This window comes from Lepidochelys kempii, chromosome 2, assembly GCF_965140285.1.
Source record: "Lepidochelys kempii isolate rLepKem1 chromosome 2, rLepKem1.hap1, whole genome shotgun sequence".
Taxonomy (NCBI): domain Eukaryota; kingdom Metazoa; phylum Chordata; order Testudines; family Cheloniidae; genus Lepidochelys; species Lepidochelys kempii.
Genome location: NC_136381.1, coordinates 59,791,253 through 59,810,268, shown reverse-complemented (window position 1 = coordinate 59,810,268; position 19,016 = coordinate 59,791,253). Strand labels below are relative to the sequence as shown.

At 39.9% G+C, this 19,016-nt stretch overlaps 1 protein-coding gene across 1 annotated transcript in view; it reads left to right on the top strand.

Annotated features, from left to right (window-relative positions):
- Window positions 1-1,157: 1,157 nt before the first annotated feature.
- The window catches only part of SULF1 (sulfatase 1), a 153,369-nt gene continuing 135,510 nt past the window's right edge, over window positions 1,158-19,016 (top strand). The window contains exon 1 of the mRNA XM_073330899.2: window positions 1,158-1,168. The gene's annotated coding sequence lies outside the window, so the exon portion shown is untranslated. The remainder of the gene's footprint in view (window positions 1,169-19,016) is intronic.

The following is a 19,016-nucleotide window of genomic DNA, read 5'->3' as shown; positions in this document are numbered from 1 at the left end:
CACAGTTAAAGAAAAACTGCAATTGGTAGCTGTATCTGAGATGCCTAAAAACAATTTGGACTAGTTAGCACTAATGAGAGCTAGACAGACTGCAAATTATGAAATTTTGCAAATTATCAAGTAAATGAACTGACAACTATTAAAAAAAACCCCAAAGATTAACCTATGGAAAGGTCCTAGAGATTCAGAAAGAATTTAAGTTAGGTATTGAAATTTAAGAGGATTCCATAGATATACATTCTGTAGGCTATTAGAGTCATATAAATGTATATCTTTGTGTATAGATATTTGGAACCATACTTTAGAATTATACAAGAAGGTTAGAACTTTCTATTAAACTATAAAGGATGGTCCAAAAAACCTAAAATAGTAGGGATATAATTCTGTAATTTTTGTGGGAATTTCCGTGTGATTTTCCATAGGACTTTTATTTTTACAACTAAAGATTATATAATTATTTATAATTTACTGTGTACTAATACTCATTGTCGCAGAGTGAGTAAACATAATTGTCTCAGTAATACTGCCTGAGACCTCACAACAGTTCATTGCTATTATGGTAAATTTTTGCTAAGAAATAGCTAGCAAATGCTATCACTTATGAATCCTAAAGTATGTACATTAGCAAAATTCTACTGTCTATTGAAAACTGAATTATCAAAATAATATTTACAAATACGTGCCACAGATGAATATCTACCGATATCTACCGATGAATAGCTCTCGTGATTCTCATTGAGATCTGCCTTAATGACTTTTCTCAACTGGAAGTCCAATCTGATGATGTGGCTCGAGACAAAGGAAATGTAGTTATGCATTTATATGTAATTCATCAGAAATGAAGATAGCACCATCAGGAAGTCAGGAAACATTCAACATTATTGTAAATTCTATTGTTTTGATTATTTTAACAATGGAAACTTACTACTTTAGGCTGGTACATCAGGGTAATTGAGCATGACTGAACCTGGTTCTGCAAAAGATAGTTTAAGTTCAGAATGAACAGGGCTTGTGAGATAATTAAAATGTATGATACACAGCAGTTTGCAATACATCTCATTTTTCCCTCTTTTCAGGTCTTGAATGTAATAACTGGACAAGACATACAGACTTCTATCAATGCTATGAAAATTAACCAAGTCATATTAGCAGCAGAAAATCTTCAAAGGTACAGAAATTAAATACTTGACCAGTAATTAATTAAACCATCCATGGCACAAGCATTTGCAGTATAGCCTAGGTATTAAGTTAGGTCAATAATTAAACTGTAGTAAATCATCTGTAGGTTCCATCCTGTCAAACTTTAAAGGTTTAAAGATTAAGTCAAGGACCCTTAATGCTATAGTGAATCAGTAAATGATTATACAAGATAGCTGAGCAATCCATATTTTGCTACTATTAACATTATTTTCAAGGCATCATAAAATTATTTCTTTTGTTCAAAAATAACGTGAACAAAATGTATGCCTCTCTAGTCCTTATGAAAAAGACATATTTCATTTTTTGAAGGCCAAGGATAGTCATGGCAAGATAAAAGGGAATTTTTTTCTGAAAGAAAAGATGTATACCAAACAAAAGTAATGGTTTGTTTTTTCTAGTTTACATGAAGTCAGTGATCATGAAAGCAAGAAGCTAATATCACTGAATGCAGCTGGCCATAGTGCAGGCAAGTGCTATGTGAGCTGTTTCCTATAGCTCTGCCAATGCAACTCAGACAAGATTTACAGTATTGTCTATTTCAAGTCCTGGATAACTGTGAGGCAGATTCTGCCTAGTACAGCAAATTGCCTGGTGGTTTTGTGATGTGGGAAAATGTGCATTAAAGAACTAGAGAGAGACTATCAAATCTTACTTCTCAACCTGCCAAAGTCAAAATACAGAACACATTTTGGGACTGTCATACAATGGGAATCACGAGATATAATGCAACAAGCTTAACATGTTCTGAGATTCATTTCTTCAGCATCAATAACATTTCCTGTCACCTCATTTACATGAATTATTACTTCTGGTGAAATAATCTGCAAATATATGTGAGAAAATAGTAAGTTTATGAGAAATAAATTTATTAGAAATAAATGTATGTCTAAAATTGAGATATCGTTAGTAATGAAAGGCAGTTAGGAGAATCAAATGTACTTTACATGTGACCTCAATTGTATTTAAGTCCAATGTTTGCAGAGGGATAAAGCTAGTGAGTGCATTTATTCACTAACCTTATCTTTAGTTCTTCTATCTCGCCACTGTTTATTACAGCAATAAGTTCAAGCTCAACTTTCAGATCTGTTTCTTGAACCTCCCAAAGTTCAGGGGGTTTTGGATGGAAATCTGGTTTGGAACCCATTTATATTTTAATGTTAACTAACCATGTATTTTTTTGGTAAATTTGATTGCTGGTTCCTCAGACAGCATTTCATGATACTTATAAAGAACATAGGACTATTCAGCCTATCAGATCATGCACTTGGTTGATTACCCCCACTCCCACAATAGCGATGTCTTACATAATGGAGTGACTTGTTGGCTGCTCCATTAAAATTGATGGGACAAGTTTTATTGTTTTTTTTCTTTAATTTTTATTTTTCAATAGCAGTGCTTAAAATATATATCTATAGATTCATATATAATGAGGCCAGAAGGGATTACATTGATAATCTAGTCTGTCCCTGAATTGATTCCTGTTTGCACTAGATCATATCTCTTAGAAAACCAGTCAGTCTTGACTTTAAAATTTCCAGTGATGGAGAGCCCACCAAAACTTTGGCTAAATTATTCCAATGGCTAACTACCCTCACAGTTAAAATGTTGCACCTTATTTCTAGTCTAACTTTGTCTAGCTTTACCTTCCAGCCATTGGATCATTTTAGACAATTGTCTTCTAAACTGAAGACCCATCTGTTATCAAAGTTCTTTTCCCCATGTCGGAACTTATATACTCTGATCAAAAAGAAAAGGAGTACTTGTGGTACCTTAGAGACTAACCAATTTATTTGAGCATGAGCTTTCATGAGCTACAGCTCACTTCATCGGATGCATTTGTGATGCATTTGCATCCGATGAAGTGAGCTGTAGCTCACGAAAGCTCATGCTCAAATAAATTGGTTAGTCTCTAAGGTGCCACAAGTACTCCTTTTCTTTTTGCGAATACAGACTAACACGGCTGTTACTCTGATACTCTGATCAAGTCACCCTTAATCTTTCTTTGTTAAATTCAACACATTGAGCTGGGAGGCTTGTTGCCATGGGCTGTGTAGACATACCCCTTGAGTCTATCCCTACAAGGCAAGTTTCCCAATCCTTTAATCGCTCTTGTGGCTCATCTCTTAACCTTCTCCAATTTTTCAATATCCTTCTGGAATTTTGGACAAAGTATTCCAGTATGGGTCACACCAGTGACAAATAGCGGAAATATAACCTCTGTACTCCTACTCAAGGTCCCTTTGTTTCTGCATCCAAGGATCAAAATAGCCCTTTTGGCCACAGCATCACACTGGGAGGTCGAGTTCAGCTGATTACCCACTATGATCTACTAGTCCTTTTCAGAGTCTCTGCTCCTCAGGATAGTGTTCCCCATCCCATAAGTATGACCAACATTCTTTATTCCTAAATGTATGACTTTACAGTTGACCACATTGAAACACATGTTGTTTGCTTACACCCAGCGTACCAAATGATCTAGATTGCCTTGTATCAGTGACCTGTCCTCTTCATTATTTACTACTCCCCTAATCTTTCTGTCATCTACAAACTTTATCAGTAATGATTTTTGTTTTCATTCAGGTTACTGATAAAAATGTTAAATAGCACAGGGCAAAGAAACTAGTCCCTGTGGAGCCCCACTAGAAACACACCCATTCAATGATTCCTTGTTTACTGTTTGTTTTGAGACCTATCATTTTGCCAGTTTTTAATTCATTTAATGTGTGACATGTTGATTTTGCATCATTCTGGTTTCTTAATCAAAATGGCATGTGTCACCGTGTCAAACGCTTTCCAGAAATTATTACATCAACACTATTGCCTTTAACAACAAAATCTGTAATCTCATAAAAACAAAAATCATGTTAAGATGACAAGATCTGTCTTCCATGCTGAATGTCATTAATTTCATTATCCTCCTTTAATTCTTTTATTAATCAAGTCCCGTATCAGCCATTCCATTATTTTCATAGGGATCAGTTTGCCCTCTTTAAATATAAGCACAACATTAGCTTTCTTCCCATCCTCTGAAACTTCCTTAGTGTACCAAGACTTATTGAAAATCAACATTGGCAGTTCAGAGAGCTTCTTGATCAGTTCTTTTAAAACTCTTGGATGCAAGTTATTCAGACCCGCTGATAAAATATGTAGCTTTGGTAGATGCTGTTTGACATTGTCCTTAGTTACCATTAGAGTGAAAAGTATTTCTTCATCATCATCATTTTCCTATGAATACATCATTATTTTTAAACAGAGAGATGGCTTCCATAATAGAACATCATAAGGGCTGCTTCACAACAACTGGAAAGGCTTTAGTTTTTGACAATAGTTGTGTGTGTGTGTGTTTGTTTTATTTATATGGTTTTCCCCATATACTACGTCTTCTCCTGCTTCTCCTCCTCCCCCGCATCACCTGGGGTTGGGTCTTCATGCAAACATATGCCATCTTCATCTGTCCGAAGCAGCACTAAGGCTGATCTGCTTACCATTTTCTTTGATGCAATCCATCCATCACTTCCTCGGATTTCCTCAAGGTCTGTTTCCAACCGCCCTTTTCTGTCATGCTACTTTCCCTAGGTCCTATTCCTTCATCCTCTGTGTTCAAACCAGCAAAATTGCACTTCCTGCATTTCATCAGCCACATTGCTAATTTTGACTTCTGTCATAATGCTCTCATTTCACAATCTCTCCCTTCTCGTAACTGTCTTTATTGCGCTAAGACATCTCACTTTAAACACATGTAGGCGTTGAACCTGCTGTCTCTTTGGCCTGGCCTTTCAGTCTCAGTGGGATATGCTTGTCATACACAACTCCTGAGATGTTACTCCACACTCTTCTAACATGCCCCAGTTTGGGCTGTATCTCACTTTCAAGTTTGCCATCTCTCATAACCCAGCCACCAAGGTACTTGAACTGGTCAGTCTGGTTTAGTCATACTCCGTTAATCTTTGTATGCAGTTTCCCTGTCACACCTCTACCAACCCACATGACCTCAATATTAGTCATGTTCATTTTCATCCCATGCCTGCTTAGTTTGTCACACCACTGGTTTACTATTTCCTTCAGGTCTTCTTTTGGGGACGCCCTTATAGCTATGCCAGCTGCATATAACAGCTGCTCACCTTTTCTCATTGGGTTCTTCCTGCTGACGTAGTCCATCAATATGATAAACAGCAATAGACTGAGGGATGACCCTGGATGCAGGCCAACTTCCAATTCAGAGCTTGTCACTGCAAAATATGTTCAGATCACTGTTTTAGGTGATCTACGTAGTTCATTCACCATAGTTATTAAATCCTCTCCATGTTTTCTCAGCACTGGTGTGAGCATACTTCTGTCCACTTTACTGGATGCCTTTTCAAGGTCTACAAAAGCCTAGAAGCCATCCTGTTTGTACTCTAGCCACTTCTCTGTCACTTGCCAAATGACAAACATGGCATCTGTCTTTTTCTAAAGGTTTCTTGTCCTTTCTTAAAATAGAACTGTTCTTATTCAAGAAGGGGTTTGACCATTCTCGTCTGTATAGATTTACCTAAATTGCTTTCACTCATTATCTGGGAAATAACAAAAACTATTCATTGTGGATCACAGTGATGAAAGCACTTCATATTACCCGAAAGAAAAGGCAGGCGAAACCTTATCAATCAATCAATAAATAATTAGTAGAGATAGGCATGATATGAATCCAAAATTTCAGGTTCTGCTTTTTGGGTCAATGTCTAATAAAAGATGGATGACCAGTTTGGATCAAAGAACAGGCTGTCTCAAATCTTCTCAAAACTTGAAACAAACTTAAACCAAGTTCTTTTTGAAATCTGAAAACTCTTGATTAACTTTTTTTTGGTGAACTTCTACGCTTCTTAGTTCTGCCCAGAAGAAGAAGTTACAACATAACATGAATGATAGTTTTCATGAGGATTCCAACCCGACCAGAAGCAAAAAAATACCATAAATATTAGGAATGTGTCTTATTGGATGGCTTCTAGCCCATTTCTGCATATCCAAAAAGTTTACATTTTAGAGAGTTTTTGGATAAATATCTGAACTTTACAGTGCTTATCTGACCTGAATCTTTTAAGATTCACCCATCATTAACTAAAGTTTATTAGTGGTGAGAAACATTTCAAGAAAGTGCTTGTTTTCCCACAGATTTAAGGTCATGGTAACTCCTACAAAGAAACTATCTCATATGCTCAGTATGAGGTATGCATAAATATAATCCATATCCATGCAGGACATCAGGAATGTCTTCAGAAAGTTTATTATAAAATGAAGCGTTATCATTTAAGCTACAGTTGAAACAAGTGGAATGTTCCAACAACAGGGAAGAGACAGTTTTTTTTTACCTGAATCCTAAACATTATGTCTCTAATGTATATAATTTATTAATAATACTTTCATCTCCAAGTTAGATTTTCTGAGACATTACCCATTGATGTTTTAACAACCAACATCAGTTAACTACTATAAGCAGTTAACACTTGAGTCAATTAACACTTGAGCCATATTTTTCAGAAATATGTTTGCGTTAGTGCACAGAAATTATGTATGCAGTAATAATTGCTCCTGCAAATGACTAGTTGGATGTGCATGTAAACTCACTGTAACTGTGCATGTAATTTATGCATCCAAATGTACACATTTTTGCATGGCTTGTTATACTCAGACTTTTTTGAAAATCTGGTGCTTGACATTTAGCTCTAATGATAGTTAAGTCATGCTTTCAAGATAGAGGATTCTAAATGTGAGTCTCTTGGAACTATTTATGAATCTTTTCCTGTATTTAAGTTGTAGCTACCATATTAGCTAAGTCACCCCCTGCCCAGCTAGTATCAGCTGCATTATTGTGCCTTGGTAGGGAATTGCTGCTATGAAGTGGCATCACAATTAAAAATAGGTGTGGTCAGATATAAACACTTTTAAAATAGGTTTTAGAGAATGCTTGAAGAAATGGATTTTGCAAGAGGATTGCCTACAGCCTCTTCCATATTTCCATTTGAATCAGCGTGTAAGAAGAATGCAGTTTTTTTTCCAGTCACATGTTTCTACCGCCAGTAACTTGATCCAAAAGTGTCTTTTGGGCGGGGGGATTCAAAATATCTTATAAGGAAGGAACCCTATAACATCATTAGGATTAGAATGATACATTCAGGGCATGGGGAAAAAATCCTGAAAATGAAATACCTTTCCCAGTTTCTGTATTAAAACCCGAATGAAAAAAACAGTCAAGCCCAAAACAAAACAAAAACTGCAGCCTACACACATAATTGTTCAGACCCAGTAAAGTTCAAAATGTGTCAGAGGGTTGCTGGTTCCTTAGGCGAGATGGACTGCAGTTCACCTCTGACAAGTTTAACTCACCTCCCTAGGTTGGGGAAATAAAGGTTATGTAATGGAGAACACATGAGCCTTATAAGAACAGCAGGAAGCTTCAGGAGGGAAAAGTGAAGGTGTGGTGAAGTCTGTGGGGATTAGGGGAGTTGCCCCAGGTAGGAGGGCTGGGAGTCTTCCTCATGCCTTAATACCAGGAGAGTTTGGAACTCAGAGCTCATGAAAGCTTATACTCAAATAAATTGGTTAGTCTCTAAGATGCCACTAGTACTCCTTTTCTTTTTTTAGAGTCAGAAGAGTGAGCTCCAGCCAGGTAGAGCCTTGGAGTGGTGATAGAATTGGGACCCAGATCTGGGAAGGAGGGCTGGGAGCTCTCTAAGGGAGTGAGAGAAACTGAACTGAGGTTGGGGTGTGGAGGGTGAGTGTGTACCCAGAGGACTAAATAAATTGGACCCTAGAAGGGGAGTGTTTAAATTACCTTTGGACTGAGGGTGTGTGGTTCTTAAGGGGCCCTAAAGAGGGGGGGGGAACAGAAGCAGGGTGCTGCAGAATGGCCTCTGGTCACAAGGGGGTGTTCAGGAGGTAGTTTGTCCTGTTATGTTTCAGAGTAGCAGCCGTGTTAGTCTGTGTCCACAAAAAGAAAAGGAGTACTTGTGGCACCTTAGAGACTAACAAATTTATTGGAGCATAAGCTTTCGTGAACTATAGCTCACTTCATCGGATGCATCCGATGAACTGAGCTGTAGCTCCCGAAAGCTTATGCTCCAATAAATTGTTTAGTCTCTAAGGTGCCACAAGTCCTCCTATTCTTTTTACCCTGTTATGGTAAGTAATGTTTGCATTATAAATAGGTGCGTAAGGTTAGCTCAACCAATACTAACATGTCTGCTTGGGGGATGTTGTTTGGTGGGTGGGGAAAGTGGTGTATCATCCTGGTTCAGTAAATCACTTAAATCCATTCGCATATGGGAAAGCCCTGAAGGACATGTCCTACTTTAAGTATGTGCCCATATCATATCGACTTCAATAATTAAATGTTCTACTGAATTGGGGCTGAAAAGAGTGGATAAAGAAATGTTGTCATAAGTGTAGCTCCCTTAGAATTCAGCATCTGGAACAACATTGTTTTGCTCCTTGTCACACCAGGTTGTTAGTCTTTTGTTCCCTAAGAGGGAAATGGACTGTTTTCTACATCAAGATGAGATATTAGACAGTTTGGGTGATCTGAGTTTTGGGTGTCAGATATACAATCCCTTTGTATTCAGTTTAAAGTACAGTCCCTCACCTGAAAAAATGTTGAAAGTCAGGAAAACATTCCTTCTGGGGAAAAATCGACCACATTCTGCTCTTACTTTTTCATTTGAAGGTTAAGAGGATAGGATTTCCAGCTAGATTTGCAGATTTGTCCATTGTTGAAATGTGTGTATGAAGACAGATGATCTGTAATACCAATTAATCAAGTTAGTGACCCACCCCTGTGCCCCTCAGTTTGTACTCTGTGGTATACTACTGAGAGGAATGATGACTCAGTGGTTAGGGCACAAGCATATGACTTGAGAGAGCAGGGTTCAATTCCCTTCTCCACCACAGGCTTCCTGTGTTTCCTTGGGCACTTAGCCTCTCTGTGCGTAGGAGTAATAGTATTCTGCTACCTCACAAGGGTATTGTGTGGATGAATATACTAACCATTAGGAAGTACCTCAGATCCTATGATAATGGGGATTATATAAAAACCTTGGATAGATATCAGACTGCCTCCATCAATCCTTGGGATGGCTGTGGTACTGTTTATATATAGGGCCTGATCTTTCAAGTTACAGAGCACTCCTAACTCCCAGAAAAGGCATGCTTAGCACCTCAATTCACCAGGCCTGTAGCTTGCACAGTACTCTTTGGGATGAAAGAGGTTGTACAATTGTAAAGTAAGATTATTACAGCAACAAAATGTAACTGTTTGTTAACAAAGCAAGACTTGATCACCATTAGCTCTATATTTATAAACAGCCAGAACCATGAGTAGGTTCATCTGTGCAGCTAATTGAAAGCAAATAAAGATGTGATGACACTTCAGTTGTTACTGGAATGAAAGCATCCTTCACATGCTTCTTCAGATTCTTTCACAAACATTTTGTTAATATTAACAGTACCTAGGTTGCCAACTTTCTAATTGCAGAAAACCGAACCCTGAGGCCCCGCCCCTGTCCTTTCGCCGAGGCTCCACTCACTCCATCCCCCCTCCCTCTGTCACTCGCTCTCCTCCACCCTCATTCACTTGCTCATTTTCACCAGGCTGGGGCAGGGGGGTACAGGAAGGGCTGGGGGTGCGGGCTCTGGGGTGAGGCTGGGGTCAAGGGGTTTGGAGTGTGGGAGGAGGCTCAGGGCTGGGGCAGAGGGTTGGGGTGCATAAGGGGGTGAAAGCTCTGGGCTGGGGGTGCGGGCTTCAGGGTGAAGACAGAAATGAGGAGTTCAGGGTACAGGAGGGGGCTCCTGGCATGGGCCAAGGGGGTTGGGGTGCAGGAGGGGATTTGGGGTGCGGACTCCCAGAGGTGCTGACCTCAGGCAGCTCCCAGGAGACAGTGACATGTCCCTCTGGCTCGTAGGCAGACGGGCAGCCAGGGGGACTTGGTGCTCCGTCACAACCCACAGGCACCACCCCCACAGCTCCTATTGGCCGTGGTTCCCAGCCAATGGGAGCTGTGGAGCTGGCACTTGGGGCGGTCCCTGTGGGTGGGGGCAGCGTGCCAAGCCTCCCTGGCTGTCCCTCTGCCTAGGAGCCAGAGGGACATGCCAGTCCCTTCCCGGGAGCTGTGCGGAGCCGGGCAGGGAGCCTATCAGTCCCTCTGAGTCACCAACTGGACTTTTAACGGCCTGGTCAGCGGTGCTGACTGGAGCCACCAGGGTCCCTTTTCAACCAGGTGCTCCAGTCGAAAACCAGACACCTGGCAACCCCAATAGTATCTTCTATTTAAATAGACCCTCCCCATAATGTGTTTCCTGAACTAAACAGAAACACAGGAAGAAACTCTGAGCACTACCTGTTAGTGAAAATGCAGAACTGCAAATAACTATTGCTAATGTGCATAGAACCAAAAAAGGGACATGACTGGGGGAAAACTATTAGAAAGCAGATATTATATTTGGGCCACATTTTGGATTGACTTGTTAACATTACAATTAGTGACCATGAACCATGTCAAAGCAAGGAAGGTGGGTGTTTGTAGAACCTTACGTTGAGACTATACCTGATATTCTTGAGGGATTATGTTTTTCTGACCTGCACTGAATTGATGTTGGCAGAAGGCCCTTAAACTCAATGTACTTGGCTTGATCATTTGCACAAATTTTTAATCTGTAGGAAACAAGATAAGTGTTTGACGCTTTAAGAACTGGCAAGTATTCAGGCTTTCCATGGCTGCTAGGAGGTGGTGTGGGAGGGAGGAAGAGAGATGGTCTAGCTCTTGCAATGAGAGAGTCCAGAAATGACTTGCCTAACACCTGGAGGGAAACCTCTTTCCCAGTATACAGGTTGTATCTCAACCCATTCAGAGCTAAAGACTTGGCAGACTGTTGGAATGGGAGAGCAGCAGAGAGCTAGCTGTTGGCTTGAGGAGGCGTGCAGGGAATATATCTCGGAATGGGAAGAAGTGAATTCCCAGTGGGAGAGGGAAGGGATAAAGAGGGTCCAAGAGTTGGGTGGGGCACAAGGAAAGGAGATGAGAGGGAGGAGACAATCTTTTTCACCCCAGAAAGAACTCCAGGCTTACTGAGCTGTTCTGTTACTCTTTTTAGTGGTTTTTTAATTATTATTATTATTATTATTAAAATACGGATCTACTCTGAAAAAGTCACTGTTTGGGGTTCCCTTTTTGTTGTGTCTCATCAAATTCCATGTCAAATATGCTCAGTTTACAAGTACACAGATGTATCCTCTAAATCAGTGGTTCTTAACCTTTACTGCAGCCTGCACCCCTGTGGTTCTTCCAAATATGTTCTCACACCCCTTATCAAAAATCATTGAAGTAGGTCAGTTCTTTAAACCTAGATATATTTTTGTTTGTATGTTACAGTAATCATTAAAAAATGTATAATGTTAATAAATACATAGGTTTGAGGAAACAAAGTAGTTGTACTTATGTGCCTGTGTTTAATTTGTGTTTTCGATGATTTACCTTGTCAAGGTTCCTTCCCCACTCTGAACTCTAGGGTACAGATGTGGGGACCTCCATGAAAACCCCCTAAGCTTATTTTTACCAGCTTAGGTTAAAACTTCCCCAAGGTACAAACTATTTTACCTTTTGCCCTTGGACTTTATTGCTGCCACCACCAAGCGTCTAACAAATATATGCTTGGAAATGTCTTTCCCCCACAAAATCCCCCCAAGCCCTACACCCCCTTTCCTGGGGAAGGTTTGATAAAAATCCTCACCAATTTGCATAGGTGAACACAGACCCAAACCCTTGGATCTTAAGAACAATGAAAAAAGCAATCCGGTTCTTAAAAGAAGAATTTTAATTGAAGACAAAAAGTAAAAGAATCACCTCTGTAAAATCAGGATGGTAAATACCTTACAGGGTAATCAGATTCAAAACATAGAGAATCCCTCTAGGCAAAACCTTAAGTTACAAAAAGACACAAAAACAGGAATCTACATTCCATTCAGCACAGCTTATTTTATCAGCCATTTAAACAAAACAGAATCTAATGCATATCTAGCTAGATTACTTACTAAGTTCTAAGACTCCATTCCTTTTCTGTTCTCGGCAAAAGCATCACACAGACAGAGAGAACCTTTGTTTCTCCCCCCACCAGCTTTGAAAGTATCTTGTCTCCTCATTGGTCATTTTGGTCAGGTGCCAGCGAGGTTATCCTAGCTTCTTAACCCTTTACAGGTGAAAGGGTTTTTCCTCTGGCCAGTAGGGATTTAAAAGTGTTTACCCTTCCCTTTATATTTATGACATACCTTCTAAAAAAAAATCTGGCGTGTCTCACACCCCCAGAAAGCCAGTGGGGGCGTGCACCCCAATTTAAGAACCACTGCTCTAAATGGAGGCATTACAAACTTTGCCAAGGCTCTGAGAGTCAAACGAGCTTCTATCTTGCATACCTTCTGTATTAAAGGTACTGCAAGCTAAATTAGGCACTCAGTTTCCCTTATGCAACTCCATTATCTTTACTTTATGCCCACAGAGATATCTGTGCAACCCCCTTGCCTTCGGTGGCTTTGTTTAGGTGTATCAGACTGGAACGTCGAACAGTTTAGTTGATACACAAGATGGACTAAAATGCAACTTGTTCTCTTCTAGCTGTATTAGCATTACAGGGCTAACAAGAGTAAACAGTATTAAAACCTTATTTTTGCTATTAAAGTAAGTAGTTCTGATTCTTAATGTTTCCAGGGAGCAGATCTGAGTAAGAAGGAGCCATTTGAAATGCCCACTTTTCACAGTAGTGCAACATTTTAAGTGTTTTAAGTATTTTTCTTGATGAGTATATTGCCGGGGTTTAAAACTATATCCCCACTGTATTTTCCACTGAATGCATCCGATGAAGTGAGCTGTAGCTCACGAAAGCTTATGCTCAAATAAATTTGTTAGTCTCTAAGGTGCCACAAGTCCTCCTTTTCTTTTTACTTTGATTTGTGTATACAGTAGTATGTTTTGGAGGCAATAAAACAGTTGATGTTTTCTTTTTGCTGCATTTCTTTTTGCTGCATTTACATGTTATAAATATCAAGAAAGAAATAAGTTTAGAAAGTCATATTATTGATTTGTATAAATTACCTCAGGAATCACTTCACCATCCTAGAAATACAGCCAGTTCTGTAATGTGGGATTTACAGGTGCCATCAAAGCTACACAACAGTTTAGTGAAGTAGAATAACTTGTGCAGCCAAAACTATAAGAGGAAAGTAGGCTAAAATGTAATTATGTGAATGAGTTAGAATTTCTTATATATACCTATATGTATCTTGCCAATGTTAATTTAAATAATGAGTATTTCCCTTAGATGTGTGACCTCAAAGTTGCTTCTGTAAAATGGGATGTTTGACCTGCTCTGAGCTACCAAAAAAAAAAAAATCATGATTCTACCGAATCCGCAAGACCTAAATTAATGTTGGTGTCAGGCTAGCTCTGTCTTAAACTAATTTAACGTACCTTTGGGCTATTAGGTGCTGTTCACCAGTGGCAAAGGTCGCATGTTTTCAGACATTGACAGTGCAAGTAATGACAAGTTGTTTCTCTGTTTAAGAATAGATCAGGATGTTTTTAGCATTCATTCAACGAAGCTGGCAAACAGCAGCATCTGCCTGAGAGGCTCTGTGCCTTTGAACATGAGGCAGAGAGAATTATTAACACCTAACCTCAAATCTATAGCTTCATTTAACTCAGACCCCCCAAAAGAATTTTTATGCCTGTAGCTAAATAGCAAGTAACTTTGAAGCTGGCTCTACCTAAGCAATAGACTTCTTATTGATCATAAAATGAATTGGAAAGCTCTCTCTCTCTCTCTCTCTCTTTCTCTCTCTCTCTCTCTCTCTCTCAAATACCTCCAGTTTTTCTTTTAATTCATTTCTTGCTTGAAAATGTTTGGGAATGACAAGCTGAACTTTACTTACAACTCCATTTAGAACAGAATAACAGCAGAACTGTCCTAATCTTACATCTGAAATCTTCTCTTGTATTCCTGTCCTAAGAAAGGAAGTCTGGTTAAATGGCTAAAGTTTAGGATTGGAGTTCAGCATAATTGCACAATAATGTATTGTTTTCCTAGATGTGTCAGGCCTGTTGTGTGAACTTAGGCAGGTCACTTAACAGCACTAAGGTTTAGTAGCCACATGATGCTGTTGTGGGGCATAATCATTCATGTTTGTAAAATGTGTTCAGATCCTCAGATGGAGGCTCTGCAGCCTTCTATAAACCTTCCATCGGAGAATGTCAATCATTAATGAGCAGAATTTGGTTCTCCCTGCATGTCCTAGCAGTGAGGTGTATTCAGAAGGAAGGCTGTGTTCTCATCAAAGTCTCTAGGAGCACAATAGTTTACATTTTAGCAACTGGCTAAAGAGCAGCAGTTTTTTATCTGTGTATCACAATGCCCAACGGGCTTTTGAGCCCTGATGTCATGAGCTAGCTCACATTTCCTGCCTCCTGTCCTTTCATGAACCAGATTTGCTCATCCACTCAATGCCAGACTCCCTATACATGGATGTGTCATGCTCCTTAGTGCTTGTGTAACAGGGTGTTCCAGCCTCTGGGTGTGGTGTCAGTCCTTCCTGGGCTGGAGAGAAACATCAGCAGCCTCCTATGAAGATGCCACAGAAGCTAGCAGAGGCCTAGAAACTAGCATAGATGTATTTATTTATTTTTTAGATTCTCAGACACGCACGTGCCACAGAAACTATCAAGTAGCTGAAACATGGGATCACAGTAGGAAAAGTGGGGAGGATTTCCCAAACACAGTGCTAGAAACCTTATAGCTTTCAAAATCAAGGTGAACAAAACAATATGAAAAGTTTAGGAGACAGCAGTTACTGTGTTGGCAACCAGATAAAATAGAATGGTCTAGTAGATCTTTTCTATAACATCTATGATTCTGTGAAACTGTAGAAAGGAATGGGAAAACATATGTTGGCTTCTGTGTCAATGAGGGATATGTGAGTACTTGAAGACAAAATAATACAAAACATCAAAAGTTTTTGAAATAAAATTTTGCAAAATATAACTGTTGCCTAAGGTATAAAACTCCAGCAATGTGGCCAAGGCCCAAACCTTAGCATATAAGTCAGACAACAGAAAGTCCAGTTTGCCAGGTCTACTCTGTAGATGCACTTCCCCATGCTAAAGTAGACCCCCAAATTTTGGAATGAGTTAAGGAACAAGAAGAGTGGACAATTAATGCACTTTGGTAGGTAGAGAGAAATTTGCTGGCTAACAAAAGGAGGAGAGAATGGAGCAAAGTCTCTCTCTCTCTCTCTCTCTCAGTTTATGCATAAATAGAGTGACTACTGATTCTAGTTCAAGTTTTTTAATCCTTACTGCACTAGGGAAAACACAACACCAATTCAAAGGAGAACCCAGAAACTCTTTTCCCACATCTGTTTCACTGGACTGTATATACATGCATACATGTGGCTTATCCAGTCACTGTTTTATAGACGTTTGTGTTTGCACATGTTAAGCCATCTCAGCTTCACAAGAGTATAGGGGAGTTTCACTGAATATGGTTGCCAACCCTCCAGGACTGTCCTGGAGTCTCCAGGAATTAAAAAGTAATCTTTAATTAAAGATAATGTCATGTGATAAAACCTCCAGGAATTCAGCCAACCAAAGTTGGCAACGCGACACCTACGCTGCAGCCAAAATTTATTCAGCACAGGAGAAGATAAATTTATGCTTACTCCAGTAAGCATAAATTGCCTGCACAGATTCTCAACTTTTCCTTTTTCTTCCTTCTCCCACTCAAAATTAAACCAGTGAAAGGCTCTCTCTACACACAAACTTTCTTGCCTCTTTTTTCCACTTGTCTTATTGGCCTCTTTCGCTCCTACTCTGTCTTCACTCCTTGTCAAATTCTCTCCGAGTTTTATTTCTCCTTTTCCCTTCCCTTCTCTCCCAGTCTGCACTCTTACTACTTTATTGTCTTCATACACAGGCTGTGAAAGGCAGAAGATTGGAACTCCCTCTGATTTTCCCTCTTGCATGGCAGATATAAAGGGAGAGTACCTGTGAACTGCGGGTCCTAGTTGAGCTTCCCCCTCTAGCTCTTCACCAACAATCTAGGAGCCAACACAGCTCTTTGTAGAACAGCTGACTGGGGAGAGGAAGGAGAAGAAGCTGAGATTGGAGTGGAAGTTTGGTCCTAGGGGAAAGGAAACCAGAAGGCTCAGGACAAAATTTGGGGCTGACCTCCCCTTGCAGTGACATAGCAGAACTTGTCACTGCTTGTAATGGCACAGGGAAGAGGGTTTAATAAGATAATATTTTCAGAGTAGTAGTTACATTTTGCCTGGATGCCATTCTTTATAAGGTATTACGCATCCCCCATCTGCATAAATAATTAAGTTTCTGATTTATGGCAGTGTTCTTGAACATCAACATAATCATCCCCCTCCCACTGCAGAATGCATTAGAGAGTCATAATAGCTTGTTTTTTCTTGCTTAAGTAGGAGATAAATATGAGGCTTGACAGAACTGATATATAATTGTATTGAGGAAAGAAAATAATGTATAAATATACAGTCCAGGCTCACTTTATTGCAATAATGAATCAAGTATCTTGTGTATTGAAAAAGGAAATCTAATCACTGACAAATCTAAGCAGATTATTTTCTGTGTATGACACAGCTTGTTTTAAGAAAAGGAGTACTTGTGGCACTTTTAGAGACTAACAAATTTGTTAATCTCTAAGGTGCCACAATTACTCCTTTTCTTTTTGCGAATACAGACTAACACGGCTGCTACTCCGAAACCTGACAGCTTATTTTAGTACATCATATATTTCTTTAGGTCTTGTGCCTTTTTGATAGATTCTTGAGGATGGGATGAGATGGGGAATAGCTCAGAAATTATGCCAATCCACCCATCTCTAAAATAAAACACTGTGTAAGAAAGGATGTAGGTGCATGCATATGTGTGAAATAAAAACTGATTGCATCAAAACTTTTGTGAGTGGTACATTATACGTATAAGGGCTGATCTTGGCTCCTATTCTGCTAGGTGGCCTCAAATGTAACTGAATCTTTGTGTATGGCTACATTTGCATACCTTACTTACATATACCAATCTCTCTGCCATGGTTCTTATTAAGTATCCTTGCCATTCAGGTTCTAAGGCTGCTGCATAAACGTTTAAAACCTAGTAATAAGCAACTTCAACTAAGCACACACAGCACTCTGTCCATCCATCCCAAAAAACAGTATAAAAACCAGAAGTTAGAGGCCTAGTCCTGTGAGGTGCTGAGCACCTCCTAAGGTTGTTTTGAAGCCTTTACTCTAAATTTGAGAGCACTCTGTTTGACAGATATGGCAATTTCCTGCAATATCTTTGAAAAAAAACTTACTGAATTCAGTTTAAGTATCTTTAGAATCCATAGTATTAAATGTAAAGGTTATGTATTACTGTGGGCCTGGTTGATCTAAGGACTGTATTGAACAACGTCAGACAAGAATGACTTTTGGGATAAACAGGATCAAATGATTTGCCTGGGGAATCTCCAGGAGGATGTGAATGCAAATTCTTCACCGCCAGTTAAGCAATAACCTAGGCTTTTAAGCTATGCCCTGAGGAGGGTACCTCTGTCGTCTGATCACCTGTTACATCAGGCTGAGATCAAAGGCCAAAGCTGTATAAAGGAAAAACTGAACTACTCATGGTTGCATTGGTTGTGATCTAAGGCTATCATGAACTTCTAACCACAAAACCCATGGCGGGGTTTGAAGGACTGACACCAACCAGAGCCCTTGCTGGAGGGGGGGAAGGGTGATCTCTGATAAGCTTATCAGCTTGTGTATATGTTCTTTTATTGTTTTTTATGTTTTCTCTGTAGTGCTTTCACATTAAATAAATATGCTTGCTTATAGAAGGCTGTATGGTAACATAACTGTTGGGAGTTACAGCTGTTCATAGCTTTTGGAGAGAATGAAGGGCAGATGTTGGCCTGTTTAGGCAGTCAGTCATGTTGGGATTTTCACAGTGTAGGCAGGGAACTGTGCAGCCTGGAAAAACTCTGGGGCTGAGGAGCTGAGAGCTTAGAGTGGGTGCCCTTGAGGGTCCATGGAAGGAGAATATAGAAGCAGTAGCCTTGCATAACATATATGTTGACAACATGTGTGGGACCTGTGACAGTGTGAATTGCCGTAAGTGCCAACAGCAGTGAAAACCAGTACTATTGAAGGGGAAAGCACAGAGAAAATCTCACTCTTTTTGAGAAAGGAATAGCAAAAAGAGAGACTGGAAATCTTGGAGCCAACTCCCTGGAGGGAGACCTGGGAAAAGCTGACAGAGGCAGCAACCACTGGGATCAGTGGCACCACTGCAACGAGCATTGTGGGCAGATTGACAGAACGGGAGAAAATGCAGATGGAGAAGGACAAAATACACTTGGAAACTCAGCTTCCTGTATACCAGGAGCAAGAGAGTGGACTGGGAGAGGCAGCATCAGTACTAGAAACAATGAAGGAAAATCAGTGCCAGTGTGAGAGGGAGAGATGAGATGACTGAGGCGCTGGAAGCTTGGAGTGGGTGCCCTGGGTGGACTATGGAGGCCCCCCCAGGCATACATGTGCAATTGCCTTGAACTGTGGCACCTTCAGAAGTTGTCAAATTCATCCTTGTACATAGGACTAGCCCAAGACCCATGCACTACTTTAGTCTCGATTATGTCCTCAAAATAGGACTTGTGCGTGGCTCTCTCTACAGGAGTGAATTTCATCCCCAAGTGAGAAAATTCTTGACTTTCATAATGGGGTTCTAGTCTTGTTTTTGTGC